The sequence below is a fragment of the Equus quagga genome, chromosome 2 (assembly GCF_021613505.1).
Source record: "Equus quagga isolate Etosha38 chromosome 2, UCLA_HA_Equagga_1.0, whole genome shotgun sequence".
In the NCBI taxonomy this organism is placed as follows: Eukaryota; Metazoa; Chordata; class Mammalia; order Perissodactyla; family Equidae; genus Equus; species Equus quagga.
In genome coordinates, this window is record NC_060268.1 from 112780875 (window position 1) to 112798192 (window position 17318).

Genomic DNA, 17318 nt, shown 5'->3' on the forward strand with positions numbered 1-17318 from the left:
CCCAATCCTCTGGATAGATATAGCAAATGAAAAACTATATTTTCCTAGCATGCATTGTAGTCAGGGTTTTTCCTGAGGGCACAGGCCTGCCTTTTCTTAAAAGACTACACTCAGACTACACTACCAGTTTACCTGACTCTCCACTTAGTTACTTTACGGGCCTCTTATTCCTTGCCTGGCCTTAAAACTATTTCCGCAAGTGAGCAGCGCAAGTCAGTGCTCACGCTGTGTGCTGAAGCCTGATGGTACGTGGTGCAGGAGGCCCTCAGCAGCCTCCTGCCTGTTCAGGGAGGCTCCGTTTCATGACGGAAAGTACATCACGTGCTCAAGTCATGGCAGATTATTCTCAAATCCAGATCTGTCTGCCTTGTAATTACTGTCAAATATTCCAAGAATCTAGCAGTAGGTGTTCTGCCAGTCTTTACTTTCTATACTTTGGAATTTTTGTCTTTCCTGCTCCATGTCTTCACAAGAATTTTAACTAGAATTTTAGAGAGACTACGTGTGGTGCTGCTAGGCACATATCATTTTAATCAGAGATATCCGTCCTAAACACGTTAGAATTTTGACTGTTCACTCGAGTTGATTTTCTTCCTCTATCTTTAGCACTTTTTATTTTACTTTTTAATATCATGAAGAAATTCTAACCAGACTTATTTATATAGCATCCTTAACATCTAGGTAATTTTAACATTTAGTTAAAATATTCTTTCCAAAATATGACTTTATGTTATGATTCCTTAATCTATTCAATGCATTATATTTGCATTATTAAATTTAGAACTCAATTACAAAATGTGTACCTAACCTCCAAAATATATATTTTGGGGACTTTTTGTTTTACTGACTCCAAGGACAGTTTTTAAATGTGAATGCTGTTTATTGATGGTATGGTCTTATGTAACAACAAAAAAAATTATACAATGTTTACTTGAAGTTTGTAACCCCAAATCTCATTGTAACGGAAATCAAAAGCAGAATAAATTAGAACCACAAAGCACACATACTCATTATGTATCTAGAGATCATTCTGCCACATGGAACACAAGATACAAAAACAAACAAACTTGCTTTAAAATCAGATTTTAAATAAAAAATATAATAATAACTTGTAAACATCCTGAATTATCCACAAGATTGTTACTTAACTGATAAATGTGAAAGACTTCTTTTCTCCTGCAAAATAAAAGCAAAAGCAAAATTTCCAGGGTGTATGTATATGTGTGTGTTTGTGTTTTAAAGAGAATAGATACAAGGAATCTTGAAACACTAAAATGGATGATTGAAGCTGAAAGACAGTGAATATTGCTCCCATTGGGAGATAGGAAGATTCATAGTATAATTACAAGTGAGTTTTCTTTTAATCAAAAAAGGTGGAAACCCCCTAATTGTCTGTTTGTATGTCTTTCAGATGCTAGGGAGAAAAAGAGGTGAGAAGAGAACACAATCAAGAATTCTATTTTATCTCCGTTATATCCATGCCGTCTATTAAATATTCAAGAGGGCATGCCAAATAAGCAGTGGGATATATGAATCTGGAATTCTGTAGAGAAATCAAGGGTGGAAATATAAATTTAGGAGTTATTGGCATGTATTTGGGATTTACAACCAATGACCTAGTGGAATAGATCACCTTGGAAAAACTAAGGGTAGAAAACAATGTGAGTAGATTTTACCTTAAACTTGGTTTATTAAACACATTTATCTCTGTTTTCTTCCAAAATGCCACTAAATAAGGGTAATGTAATTAAAACTGTCTCTCCCTACTAGGACAAATCTATCGAAAGGGAAAATGGCAATAAGCAAGTGCAGTGTGGTCAAGAACTTTTGGAAGACAGAAAGCAGATCAAGTAGAAACTGAATACCAGTGCCAGGAGGGAGAGGCCAATAAGAACAATTTACTCCTCTAGAAAACTCTAGGATGGCTGAAATATCAGGGGAACCATTTACTGCAAAATGTGCAGGTGAGGCAGGGGATTGTAAACAGAAAATTTGGCGGCATACTTATACAGGAGAACAATTAGAACCCCAGATTCCCCCCCCCCATCCTGCTCTAGAAAAATTTAAACAGGAAACTATCCAGATGAGGGAGAGTTAAACAGTGGTTTTCTTAGTACCCATGCCACCTTGCACTGCAGAAACTGAAAAACTAGAAACTCCCTCTGCTAGACTTCCTTGTAGCTGAGGTTCAATACCAAGGCCCATCTTCCCTACTTCTTCAACTCTGATGGCAAACAGAGGCAAGGAGGTGTAGGGATTCTCCCAGACTCTTACAAAGGTTCTGTGGCCAGTCACCAGTTGTGTGAGTGTCAAGAGGTAAGGGGAAGATCATTCAATTTTGCTGTGTTTGGTTAGCAGGTGTGGTTGGCTCTAAAGTTAACAGTGGGGTGGCTTCTTGATTCTTAATTCTTGACAAAGCATATATTCTTTGAGCTAAATATTTTTGGCTCTGTTTTCTTGATCATGGAAGTGCTGGTAAGACAGTTTATTCCTAGCACCAACAGAGCTAGTGATAATTTCTTGATTCCTGACCCTCTTAAGATTGACAGATATTGTGGGTCCTTTTACAGGCCAGTTCTAGAGTATTTTTCTGGGCATAAATTCCTGGAAAACCTACCTGGAACTACTTCTCTAGCCTTCCCAATGTATTTTTCTAAGCAAACAATTCGCTGCGTTAAATCCTTTTAGCTAAAAATGGCCAGAGTAATTTCCCCCTCAGATATAGTAGGCAGAAAGATGCTGTACTTGAAAAGGGAGATTTAGAAAAAGTTTGTTTGCTACGATGAGACTTCTATTCCCACCCCATTTGCCCTATTTCTTTCCCAGTATGATGGCAGCCCAAATGCATACGTATACACACATTGCAAATGCACATGTATAAATACACAGTGTGCACACAGAGACTCACAAATTTACATGTACATATATTTATTCTCTGACAGATTACCTTACAGAGAAGCTCCCAGTTGACGACCCATGCATATAGGGCATCCAGTTGGCTTTTAATAACTTATCCTTAAGCATGAACAGACAAGCAATGATTATTAAATATTTGAGCAAGTCTTCTACATGTAAGACAGAGATTTAAAAAGAATAGAGAAGAAAGAAAGGAAGGAAGGCAAGAAGGGAAGGAAAGAAAGAGAAAAAAGAAAGAGAGAAAGAAAAAGAAAGACACGATATGTGATTCAGAGGAAAACTTTCAAAACCATCCTTAAAAGCTATAGGGAAGACCAAAGGGTCCAGACCATCCCCTAGACAACCAGTGTTTAGAGTTACTTGTCAAAAGAAAGAGCCATCAAATGACACTCTGAAGGAGTGACCATTAACTGAGGAGGAACTTTAAGAAAGCATAATGTTATAAAATTTGAAAGAGAGGTTGCAATGTGTTCACAAAAACCCATTTTCTTTTCCCTCTGCGCACAAAGCTAGAGCACATTTCCCAGCATCCTCGCAGTTCACTGTGGCCGTGCAAAAGACACACAGCGGAATTGGCTGGGGAGTTATCCCACATGGAAAGCTTTTCATGCAACTCTCCATGCTCTCTCTCCTCCCTTATCTGGGCTCTTTTCTTTGAACACTAACATATACAATGCGTTCCCAGATGATTGCGTGGGGCAGAGCCTTGCCCTTCTCTCACCACTGTTGGGACTTTATGCAAACTTCTATTGTAACTAATTCTTTTAATTTTGTGGGTTTTTTTTTTTATGGCAGTTAGCTTAATCTAACTCAGAAGCCAAGTAAAGCTATCAATGAGATTCCCTTTCTATATTAGGCTCCTCAAAAAGGGTGAAGCAAGTCTCAATGGTTGAGTGTACTGGGAGGAAGGGAAAATGTTAAAACATTTATCTCTCCTCCTCACCCAAATCCATCCCCCTTGTGTATCACTCTCCTTTATTACAATTTACTTAAGAAAGAGTTCACAGACAGACAAGCACTTCAAGGAGCCTTACTCCCCACTTTCACATTCTGTGTTCTGAAAGAGTGGTACTGTTGACAGCAACAGATCCTCTCTTTGGGCGGTGGTTCCTAGAATATTAAAAGGCAAAAAGAGTGAAACAGTCAACTACTTTAATTGTCAAATATCAGAATCATGATAAAATTGTTCCTGCAACCTTGCAAGGAGGAGAGTGACTTCATCATAAAGCACCAGCTTCTAGGGACCAGATGATGTAATAAAGAAAGCAGAATGCTGTGGAAATGTGTTTGTGTATATATGTCTGTGCAGGCTGGCAACCACTCTCAAGAAATTCTTCTCCAACCCTCCCAGGACATAAAGTATTGAAGTTAACATAGGTTCAATGTATGTCATACCACAGAGTGACATTCCAGGCAGTTTTCCCTGCTCCATCAATGCCCTCGCACACATCTCAGTAACTTTGGCCCCAAAATTTAGGAAAGGACTCAAGGCCCAGATTTTTTGGTTTCAATCTCATTTGTTTCTCCTTTGATTGAGTCCCTAAATAAATAAAAATTCATGCAATTACCTTCTTCCTCTCATCGTAAGCCTTAATTCCCAATCTTTCTGGCTATGAGCAACGTTAGGTTTGTTGAGGTCAGCCAGCACATCATCCTGAGGAAAGAATAGTGCAACATGACGTAGAGTACACTTCACCGGAGCTCGAGGTTTGCTGCTCTCATTGGGGTTACATGTACTTAAGGATTCACAAATAAGCGCTCTTTGTGAATGTGATTGTATCTGGTTTGCTGCTTTATAACCTAACTCCTTCTGTTGGAATGACCGAAGATATACTGAGATGATATTACCTTAGGGATCCACAGAGGTGCATTCATATTTCTTTCAGTACTTAAAGAATGATACAAAGGACATAACTTTTCCAAGACTTTCAACTCTCACTCAATATATAGCTGATCTTCTCTTGTGTATGTCTGTGCTGAAAAGCCCCCAAGAGGACTCAATCTACCTTGTAAAGAAACTTGTAGCTGGCTAAATATCTTCAGTCTCAAAAAAAAAAATTTAGAATTTTGTCATGTATATTATTTAGGTCCTAATCTCTTCACTGAAAGGGGCATTCTAATCAAGAAATAGTTATAAGGACTCAAGCAATACTCAAAACCAAAACGAAGAGAAAATTGAAAGTTTTTTTGTAGATCTACAGAATATTGCAGGCAATGAATTCCCAACCTTTTCAGTTTAGTAAAATCCCTTTACAAACCTACCAGAGGAAGAAGGAATTCCTACCGTGGGCTCTTGATGCTGAGTCAGTTAGCCAGTCTTTAATCTTAATCATATATGTCCCTAATAATCTTTCTATCTGAAACTTTTCAAACATTTTTTTTCTTTACTTGTTCATAAAAATAGGATACGCATTAGGAATTTTAACTCTACAATATGATGGCCATCAGAAACTCATCTCCTATACAATGTTTCTCCAGATCCACAAGCTAGGGCTTAAGCTCCTTTTTCATGAATGTGATCATAGCTTAAACGATGGTAGATATTCCTGGAGATGTTGTCCTTGCCACATCAGTAAATTGAAGGATTCTATATGTTGATCAAACTGTATTACTAATACTCAACTGAGCATTTTTTCAAAACACAGGTAGCTAATTTTAAATTACTATTGTTTATCCTGAAAAAATGGAAACACAATAGGGGACTTTTAGTAGTGCTTATGCTCTCAATAGAAGTGTCCATAGTAAACACTGAGGGACACAGTCAAAGAAACACTGAAGAGGGCCGGCCCAGTGGAGCAGCAGTTAAGTTCGCACGTTCCGCTTTAGTGGCCCGGGGTTCACCAGTTCAGATCCCGGGTGTGGACAGGGCACTGCTTGTCAACCATGCTGTGGTAGGCATCCCACAAATAAAGTAGAGGAAGATGGGCTTGGATGTTAGCTTAGGGCCAGTCTTCCTCAGCAAAAAGAGGAGGATTGGCAGCAGATGTTAGCTCAGGGCTAATCTTCCTCAAAAAAAAAAAAAAAAAAAAACAAACACTGAAGAATCCATAGGAAATGTACTGGAAAATAATTATTAAAAGCAAACAGTATTTTCACCTTCATTCACAGAGGTTTCTTAAGACAACGAAAATATTAGAAAATATTATATATGTATATAATATAATTCAAATATAGAGAATGTATCCCCAGATTTGTAAAAAGAAACAATGGCTAATATCAGGAAGTGTGTCCATTTTCCTGGCCATGGGGTTGGCCAAGATAGCCAGCTGGTTATGCCTGAAAAAGTTACTTCATCTAGACCATATTGGAAGAGATGAAATTATTGAAATCCTGAATAATAATTGCATAATCTGGACATTTCATACAAATAGGGGAATTTCACCTCTGTAGCTGGGGATGTGGCCGGCTCATGCCTTACCTGCTGCCATAATAGTCTAGGCAAAGCCATAAAGATGGGATACAGTTTTGAAGCAGATCCAAAGGATATCTGAATTCCTAAAGATAGAATTATCCAATTGCTCAATCACAATTTTATAAATATGTGCTTATGATTACTTTAGAACTCTCTGAATGATTTTGAAAACTTCAAATGCAAAAAGACCACTACAGTAACCATTGCAGAGAAATTATTGGACCATGTTTTCCTTAATAGTTAGTTAGCATGTACAAGTATTCACTTCATTGGGATCATCATAAATGAAATTTGAAAAATATTAGCACTTGATCAAATTTTATTGCCTCCTTTTTCATACAAACATATAATTATACATACAAACAATACTATTAACTCATATTGGCCAAGTTTTCAGAGAATCTTGAATCCCTTGGCCAAGAATTTTGACCAAAGTTTTAGTGGCCATTATATGTCAGAATTCACACACTAAATTCTCTAAAATAGTGATGGGAAGATCTATGGTCTTGCAATATCACCACTCATCGCTAATTCTGACTTGTCTCATGGAAATCTAGCTATATATTTTTTACAGACTAAGTCAGTATTCTAATTCTTATCATCTACAAGTGTAACATTCCTTTCTTTAACACCTACAAACATCTTATGACCTGAAGACTAAGCCTTCTGAAAGAGAGATTACTGAAAGTTTTCCCTGAAAATGCCCTGGAAGGGGTGCTGACAACTCCTCCTGACAACCAAACAATGCAGCTAAATTACAATGTGAATCTTAGAATTGATTCATTACAGTGGGAACAGAACCCATTGCCCAGAACTTCTGATTGAGGGTTTTTTGTTTGATTATATTTTCATTCCTTATAGCTATTCTGATTCCTATTATTTGCGTTAGGTTTATTAACTGTTAGTGTACAAACCCATTTTGGTTTTTGTTTTCTTATTGGCATTTAGTACATATAACATAAAACTCACTCTTTTAAAGCATGTAATTCCATAGTTTTAGTATACGCAGACATTTGTGTGACCCTCCCATTATCTAATTCCAGAATTGTTTTATCACCCTAGAAAGAAAGCCTTCACCATTAGCAGTCACATTTCATTCTTCCCTTCCATTAGCTCCTGGGAAATCATTAATCCATTTTCTCTCTACATAATTGCCTATCATACAAATGGAATCATGCAATATGTGACTTTTTGTCTCTGGTTTCTTTCACTTGCATAATATTTCAAGGTTCATCCACATCGAAACACGCATCAGTCCTTCATTCCCTTTTATGGCTGAATAATATTCCATTGTATGGATATACCACATTTTGTTTTTTCATTCACCACTTGCTGGACATTTGGGTTATTTTCACTTTTCGACTATTATAAATAGTGCTGCCATAAACATTTGTGTGCAAGTTTTTGTACAGATGTATGTTTTTAACTCTTTTGGCGTATACCTAGGAATGAAATTGCTGGTTCATATGGGCACTCTGTGTTAAACTTTTGAAGGACTATCTAACTGCTTTCCAAAGTGGCTGCACAACTTTACCTCCCCACCAGCAGTGTATGAGTGTTCAACCTTCTCCACATCTTCTCCAAGTTATTATCTAACTTTTTTGTTTATAGGTACCCTAGTGAGGATAAAGTTATATCTCATTGTTGTTTTCACTTGAATTTCTTTAATTATTAATGATGTAGAACATCTTTTCATATGCTTATTGACCATTTTTTATCTTCTTTGAGGAAATGTCTATTCATACCATTTGCTCATTTTTTAAATGAAACAATTTTATTTTCCTTGTTGAGTTATAAGTATTATTTATGTATTCTGAATATTAGACTTTATCAGACACATGATTTGCAAATATTTTCTCCTATTCTATGGGTTGTCATTTTACTTTCTCGATAGTGTCATTTAAAGCACAAAAGCTTTTAATTTTGATGAATATCAATTTATATGTTTATTCTTTTGTTATGTTTGGTGACATATCTAGGAAACTGTTGCCTGATCCAAAGTCACAAATATCAATGCCTATGTTTTATCTTTAGATGTTTAGCACCTTCATTAGGTCTTGATCTATTTGAGTGAATTTTCGTATATAGTGAGAGGTAAGCTTCCAACTATATTCATTTGCATGTCATATCCAGTGAATTTCCCAGCATTATTTGCTGAAAAGACTTTACCCAATAAATGACATTGGCATACCTGCAGAAAATAAATGAACTGTGAATGTATAGGTTTACTTCTGGACTCCTGACTCTGTTCTATGGATGCATATGTTATATGAAACGTGTCAAGAGGAGGGATAAACATCATATAATGTTCTATAGATCACTGTAACAACTGGGTCATTTGCTCTGAGTGAAGTGGGAGTCATTGCAAGATTTTGATTAGAGAAGTGACATGATCTGACTTACGTTTTAAGAGGACTATGCTGACTTCTGTATTGAAAATAGTCTACAGAGGCAAGGATTGCAACAGGAGCACTCATTAGGAGTCTATTGTAGTAATCCAAGAGGGTGAAGGTGGTAGTTCAGATCAGGGTGGTACCATGAGCTTGTGGTGGGAATCTGGATCTATTTTGGAGGTAAAAACTAATATATTTTCTGATGGATTGGATATAGGATTTGAAAGAAAGAAAGATGTCAAAGATGACTTTAAGGTTTTTAACCCGAGCAACTAGTAGGATGAAGTTCCCATTAAACAATATGGAAAAATTGTGGGTGAAGCAGGATTGGTGCAGTATAGGAGTAGAAAAATTATCTGTAGTTCACTATTGAACTTCTCATGTTAAAATGCATTTTAGATATCCAAGCTCAGATAATGACTTACACATATGAGTCTGCAGTTCAGGAAATAAATCTAGGATAGAGATATAAATTTGGGAGTTGTCATTCTTTTTCCTTTGAGTTTATTTATGTATTAATCTATCAATCTATCATCTCTCTATCTATCTATCATCTATCTATCTATCTCTCTATCTGCTATGGACTGAATGTTTGTATCCCCCCAGAATTCATATTTTGAAACCTTAATTCCCAATGCGATGGTATTTGTAGATGGGGAATTTGGGAGGTAGTTAGGTCATGAGGGTGGAGCCTCATGGAATTAATTCCTCAAGGGAATTAATGCCCTTATAAGAAGAAACATGAGAGAACGTGCTTCCTCTCTCCTCCTCTCCATCATCTTAGGATACAACAAGAAGACTTCTATCTGCAAAACCGGAAGAGGGCTCTCACCAGGAACAAAATTGGCTGGCTCCTTGATCTTGGACTTCCCAGACTCCAGGACTGTGAGCAATAAATTTTTGTTGTTGAAACCACATGGTTAATGCTTTTTTTGTTACAACAGCCCAAAGTGACTAAAACAGTGTCCATCTATCTGTCATATTTGTATGTGTTTAGATATAGAGATCTATTCTGCCAACCAAAATCCACTCTCCTGAAAACTGACACAAAAGTCTGCTGAAGCAAGGATACCATTTTTCCAGAAGTTATTTTGTAAGTCAGAAAAGAGTTAAAATTATAGTTGAGAACTCCTGAATCTTCTTTATTTGATTAAATTTTATCTTCATTTGCTAAGCACACAAATGTATGCATACATTTGCACATATATACACACACTGGCAATAGAATTATGGGAGAGGTCAAGTAAGTAGGGAATGGAAAGGTTTGGCTTTACTGTCAACTAGAAAGATTCCCACATTCTCCGGTCCTAATCCTAAACAACGTGATAATCATTATCTACCAAGCACAATAAAACCAAAAAGTTGGTGATGATGATTTTGCTCAAGTGATATGAGGCAGTGTGGTACACAGGAGCATTATTCAGCCAAACCCAAAATATCGACCAATGTGTTCTAATATTTTCAAGATTTTTCTCATTAAAATTGTAAGATGGTTCATGTTGCTCAGTCTGTCTTAGATACTACGTCTAAAGTATTTTTAACATGACGAGTCCCATCAAAACTATAAACACACATATATAGTTAAGTGGGTGTTTGAAGAGAAGGGTTAACAGCAAGTCTAAATGCTTTGTCTGCAGCAAGAATGAACTCAGACTTACCTCTTCCAGCACTGTTTCCCTGGAAACCTAATGGTTTAAGTTAAATGTGGCATACAAGATCTGTTACTAAGCAGTGGTGTTTATTGTAAAAATTTTCAATATTTGATAAACTGCATTTGGGCTTGTAGGGCTGGGAGTGAGCTATTGAAACATTTGGAGGCACAGGCCTCAAATCCCTGTGTTCCGTGGACTCCTCTAACCAAATTGGTCCTTGGGGGACCTGAAAGTTTTGCTTAAAGGATGTTACAACATACCAGTCCAATGTTGAGTGAGATCAACCAAATCGAGGCGGGGGGGGGGCGGTTTCAACCTCAACACACATAGTCTCATCCTTTATAAAAGGATTGATGGCCTGAACGATGTGTCCTTAAGTGCTACAAGGATTCTCCTTGAAGACAACACTCCTGAAGCTGTCAGGTCTCTTGAGATTTCTGTCTTATATCTTTGCACAAAACTAAAGTGAACATACTGTGAGATTATTGCCCAGGATTGAGTGAATGAAAATGTCAATCCAAAACTGAAACCATATCCAATGTTACACGGAGTAGGCATGACAGTTACAAATATATATATGTATATGCATATATATATATATATATATATATATATATATATCTCTGCTGTCATCATTTCCAAGAGTAAATGACACAGATGGTTTACATTTTTCATGAAAACTTCTAGTAAAAATGTAGCCATCTCTTCACATTCTGGATAATGATATTTCTAATTTAACTTATATTTGTAAATGCTTATTCCTGCTAAGGATACACAATTTCTTTGGGATCAAATAAATACTATTAAAAAAGCTCCATCATTAAAAAAAATTATTTTCACTTTATTTTTTACAGCATGCAGTTTTACTTAATACATAACAGTATTTTAAAACACTTGTTTGAATGCCAGTCTTTTTTTAATTTCTAAAGTTTTATTAAAGATAACTTCCCTATTTATCATAATTCTAATTAAAGTGTATTTTGTTGTTGTTGTTTTTTTTTTTTTTGAGGGAAGATTGGCCCTGAGCTAACATCTGCCGCCAATCCTCCTCTTTTTGCTGAGGAAGACTGGCCCTGAGCTAACACCTGTGCCCATCTTCCTCTATTTTAGGTGGGATGCCTACCACAGCATGGCTTAACAAGCAGTGCATAGGTTCTCATCCTGGATTGGAACCAATGAAACCAAGGCCACCGAAGTGGAACATGTACACTTAACCGCTCCGCCACAAGGCTGGCCCCTCTAATTTGAGGTATTTTATAAACAAATTTTATGTTGTATTCTTTTAAAAGATTTATACATTGCCTTTTAAGTATATAAAGATTCCCTTTACTTATGACCTTCTTTCTTTATGTATGCCCATGTTGAACCGAGAACTGTGTACCCTGAGTCTGGTAATATCTAGCAGAACCAGCTGATTTATGCCATACAAAAATATAGGCCCAATTTTTCGACAGAGTCCAGAAATACTGCTTAAGTTGTGAAGTCTCCAAGTTTTTGAACATTGGCAGCTGTATGGAACGCACTGAATGTTCACTGGTGTCCTTCTGCCTCTTCTTCATCAGTGCTGGTACTCCCTCTCTGCACCTTACCTAAGCTAAGGCCACGGTCATCCAACTCTTGTGCTTTCTGCAAATAATACATGTCATGCCACTGGGTTCAAGCAAATGGCATGTGAGTGGAAGTGACTGCCTTTCTGGTTTTAACCTTAGAACATTTTTAAATTTTTGTTCTCCCTCCATTTCCTCTTCCGTGCGCTAGATCACAGATGTGGCAGTGTCTCAGCTTCCAATATGTAAATTAGGGAAAGAGAGAGCAGAAAAAATGAAGTAAACTGTGTCTCTGAAATTGTACCACTGACCTTAAACTGATATGAGAAACATTCAATCTCATTTAAACCAGTCTATTTTGAGACCTCTATGTTACTACAACAATTACCTGAACTAATACAGTAACTCATACAATGCATATTTTCAAAAGTTTGTGAAGGAAAAAACTTAAAAAACACCTCTTGACTTGTAAACTGACATGGTAGGACAACATTTACAGTCTGGTCCTTTTCTTCCACACAGGTTTTATCTCTCCTCCTTGCTGGAGTCATAACAAATTACTTTTGCCTCTCTGAAAATACACCAATTGGAATTTTAAAAATGGTATTCTCCCTGCCTGAAATGCCCTTTTATCACTTTCTGTCTACTAAAGTCTCATTAATCATTTAAGATCCACCACCAACATCTGCTATGTTGTCAACCTTTCCCTTAAACTGATGATGTGATCACAATGATAAATAAAAAATGATAAATTTTAAGACTATGATAACATGATAACCCAGTAGACATTTATTGAACATGGTGTGTCGGTCATTGAACAGTGAGAATGAGGGTACAGAGGACAATGCAGATGCCTCTCAGAACTCCCTTTCCTACCGCTTCTTCCTTAGGTCTTATTGATCATTCTCTCTTTCAGTCTTCAAGATATCTTATGTATACATATACTACGGCATCCTTCGTGATAATAATATTTACTTGCTTACAAGTTGTTCCCTCCTCTGGATTCTAAGTTCTTTGAGTGTCGGCTCTAAGCCTTATTTATCATTTTCTATCTTAAGTTTATTCCCCAGGAAAAAGACAGTGAAACAAAGATTCACACAAAGAAGGTGTGTTGGGCTGTACTCTCTGAAACAAGTGCTTTAAGGGAATGAGGGAAGAGGGATTAGTCAGAGAGAGAACTTAGACGGTATGGCAGTTGCAACAGAGACCTCACTTGATCCCTCAGAGAGCTCTAGAGCTAGGATGACTCTTCAGAGTTGGCCCAGGTCATGGACTTCCTAGTCTCCTCCCCTACTGAACAAACACTGGATTTGAGTTGCCCCCAGGGAAGGAGTGATATAACTTTGAGTGATGAACTCCCTCCTGCTGAGGGCAGTTCCCTGGAGATAGACTCATGGTAAGCTGCCAACGGCCAACATTCCCAGCAGCTGGGGAAATGAATATGTGGGCCTGACGGGGATCTGAGCAGTGAAACATAGGATCCACTGCAGCCTCATTCATGATGGTGCTTGCTAAATAAATATTTAGTGAATTAATAATGTTGGGATGTTGGGATAGTCTTAAAATGTACCATTTTATGTTTGTGAAATGATTGATATGGTGTTGATTAGCATAATTTCTCAATCATTTGTGCCATGACATATGGATTATAAGTATTCATTTATTGATTTCCTCAGCCATTGGGGCAGCTGACCAGGATCTGTGGAATCAAAGTTTCGATTCTGTAACATCAAGCCATGAGCAACATTCTCCATCTACTACATTCAGTGAACTTTAGAGTGTTTTTATTTTCTATGTGTACCATCACATGGAAAAGGTTCAGAAGCACACAGGCCCTGGAAACAAAAGTAGAGAAATTTCCTGAGGACACTTCAGGACATAAGACATAAGACTTTTAGCATTTTACTCACAGAAAGTGTGACAGGATAAACAGTTTACTTTTACTACTGGAAAACTATGACTTGTACATGAAAGAAAAAGAAAATTGAGGTGACTCCCTTTAAAGTTTAAATTACAGTAAGTAACCATGTCTCTAATTCCTGAAGCTATAATCCTTTTCCAAGAATTGAAATGCAGGGCACATCTAGCATCTTTTAGCCCAAGAGCTGAATCTGGTTTAGGGGTTTTTATTTCTGCAAGTCAGCAGGCCAGTGTGCAGGCCAGGAGCACAATGGAAGGACAGATAAAACTTAACCAAATTCATTTTCATAATCCACAGATAAGACTAAAAGAAATCCAGGGAGAGACTCAACTATGACTTAAAATATTTTAAAACGATTTCTGAAATCTATTCACTTAAAATGTATTAAAATAATTAAGTTGCAGTTCAGAGAACATCCTTCATTTAGCACAACTCGCAGAGAGAATACAAAAGAATTTTGTATCTGCCTTCAATAATGATCAGCCCAATAATTTACTGTGTAATTAAAAGCACTTTTTAACCTGTCTATAATATTTACCTTCTCAGGTTCTCTGTTTTAAGAAGATACTTTTTATAACTAAAAAGAATGTCTCTAGGGAAAAATTTCCAATTTCTATTAACCAAAAACCTCTTTTGAAAGTTCAGGATGAGCCTACAACTCTGTGTTACCAGGAATTAGCACTAGAATCTATTGCCCAGAGCCACGACTCTATGCACAGCTCAAGACTGGACAAGACTGGAAGGTCAGTATCTATTTTTGATGCTCAAAGTCATATCGCTGTATGATTCAGATTGTACTATGACCCTCTACACAGATATTTCCGATGTTGAAAGACCTCTTTCCTCCGTGTCTTCCTAAAATCCAACAGTAAGAGTTTCAGAGATTCGAGAAACAAAACTTGATGGTACATTACACTCAAGCAACTCTGATGAAGAAAAGATAGTGAGGTATGGAAAGATTATTTGACACCTCTTAGGTGCTGCTTCAGATTCTCAGCTTACCTGTTTCTGGAGCCCCTGACCCTTTGCTCAGCTCCAGCTGCCGCTGGAGAGACTCACTCCCTGTGCATGTCTGGGCAGTTCCTTTGAGTGCCTTGTCAGATGCAAACGGGAGCTCCCCAGGAGCAAACGTTGACCAATGGAAGAGGGTGAAAGCAGACAGATAAAACCTTTCTCCATTTCTCCTTCTATGTCCATTTGGGAGCATGAAGCTTTCTCTGTAGCCTGTCTGTAGATGTTGCATGTAACAGAAGGAAGGTTTGTGTCTCTTTATGAAGCAAGGACCTCTGGGTAATGTGCCACCTCTTTATTTCTCCTTCTTCCTTGCATTATCCTCCTTTCTGCTACTCCAACATTTCCCAATAAAGCATCAGTACTCAAAAAAAAAAAAAAAAAAGAATAGAAAACGATGTATTCTGCAACATCTAGCATTGAAATAGAACAGAAGTAGATTAAATTACTGTACTTTTGTTAGATTATTTTGAGACTTCTTCCTTTTAAAAGCAAGGGAATAAGCGATATTCAATTTGGCCAGTAACCAAGTCTGCGTAAAGAAGAAGAATCACTCTAAAATGAAGTGGCTAGATTGATGATCTCTGAATTTCTTTCAGCATCTATCTTTTATTAAAACATGGTTATTCTCTAACTTCAAGATTCAGGACTTTTAACAACTGTTCTCAGGACTTGAATTAAAGGAAGAATACTTTGAAAAAATTGTACTGTCTAGGGGCTGGCCCAGTGGCATAGTGGTTAAGTTCACATGCTCTGCTTCGGCAGCCAGGGGTTCACAGTTTTGGATCCTGGGTGCGGACTTAGCACTACTGGTGACGGCATCTCACATAAAACAGAGGAAGATTGGCACAGATTTTAGCTTAGCAACAGTCTTCCTCAAGTGAAAAGAGGAAGATTGACAACAGATGTTAGCTCAGGGCCAATCTTTCTCACCAAAAAACCCCATAAAACCAAATAAAACTGTTTCATATGCTATGGTAACAATAACTGAAAATACAGACTACTTAAATAACAATGTGCAAGAGCTTTTCAAAGAATGTCTAAAATTTTTACTGAAACAAACAAATGAGAATCTAATTGTAGAATTAAGCTATTTTCATAAACGGAAGGATTCAATAGCTTATGACAATTTTCTCCATATAATGTATAAATTAAATGCAAATCTAACAATCTAAGAAGTATTTTACAATGACACTGGAGTATTTCTCATTAAATTCATGTTGAAGAACAATTTATTAAGAATAGTAAAATCAATTTTGAAGTTAATGAATATGGATTATTCATCTCATATTATAAACAGTTGCACATAGAAAGGAGTACTCCATGAGTATCTTTTGTAGAGATTAAGATACCTGAAAGAAGAGGAGACTGAGTTTTAGAAACTCTTAGGCATACTCCAGTGGCACTACAAAAATAGAATGTTGTTATAAACTTATTGGGGAAGGTTGTGTATCTAGTGAAGTTTGAGGACATATGAAAACATAGAAACTGGGGTCAACCTCTCTGCCTTAAGAACTATAAAAATATAAATGATCTGGAACAGCCCCTTTGGGTAGGGTGAGAAGAGGGGGAAGCTGAGAACATCCCGGATTGGCATCCAAAGATGAGGGAATCCACTGGCACAGGGGTACCTTGGATGATAGCTGAACTGAGTCATCCTGAAGGTATTCCTCCCAAGTAGGCATAATGCTAAGATTAGGAGACCCAACTGTTTAGAGGGTATTTATTTCTTGCAAAGGAGCTAACATAGGGAGCGGGTGACAAGACATTAGTCAGAATGTGCATTGTTCATGTCCTGAAACTTAGTAGTGTTTCCCCCCCCAGGGGCCTCCAAAGAACATATACATGTATCCCCACGTAAGATTTGGGATGATTGATACATCTTGAGCATTTATGGCCAACCAAGAAAGACCCGCCATAGCAGGACAGTCAAATGTGAATAAACAACAACATGAGTAACAAACCACAAACAAATAACCTGTCCCTTTCCTCTCCTACTCCTTCACTTCTTTCAACTTCTGGACCAGCAAGGTGTGTGCCTGAAATGTCATTGAGAGTGGGAAGAAATGAGAGATCACACCAGCTGTCAGCAGTTGGAGAAAAAAATCAAGGTGTTCATACTCCCATTGAGTTCAACCCAATTAATAAGCCACTTACATCAAGAAAATAACATATAGATGACTCAGAGCATTAAATCTTATAATTTTCTTGAAATTAATATTTTAATATTTCTAAATTCATTCGTTCAATGACTTGAAGATTTATTTATGCTAACAATATTTTTCTAGGCAAAAAAGCAAAATTATTTTCTCTACACCACAATTACAATTATTTGGTATTATTTTAGTTTATTCTTTCTAGGTCTTGTATAAAGAGGATTGTCAAAACAATTTAAAAGATAAGCTAAAAGTTAAAAAACAAAAAGTGACTAGGTGCCAGCCTAGTAGTCTGTATATAGATAATATC

The 17318-nt window shown here is 37.1% G+C and overlaps 1 pseudogene; it reads right to left on the minus strand.

Annotated features, from left to right (window-relative positions):
• The window catches only part of LOC124235203 (mitochondrial intermediate peptidase-like), a 104288-nt pseudogene extending 89204 nt beyond the window's left edge, over nucleotides 1-15084 (minus strand).
• Nucleotides 15085-17318: the final 2234 nt, after the last annotated feature.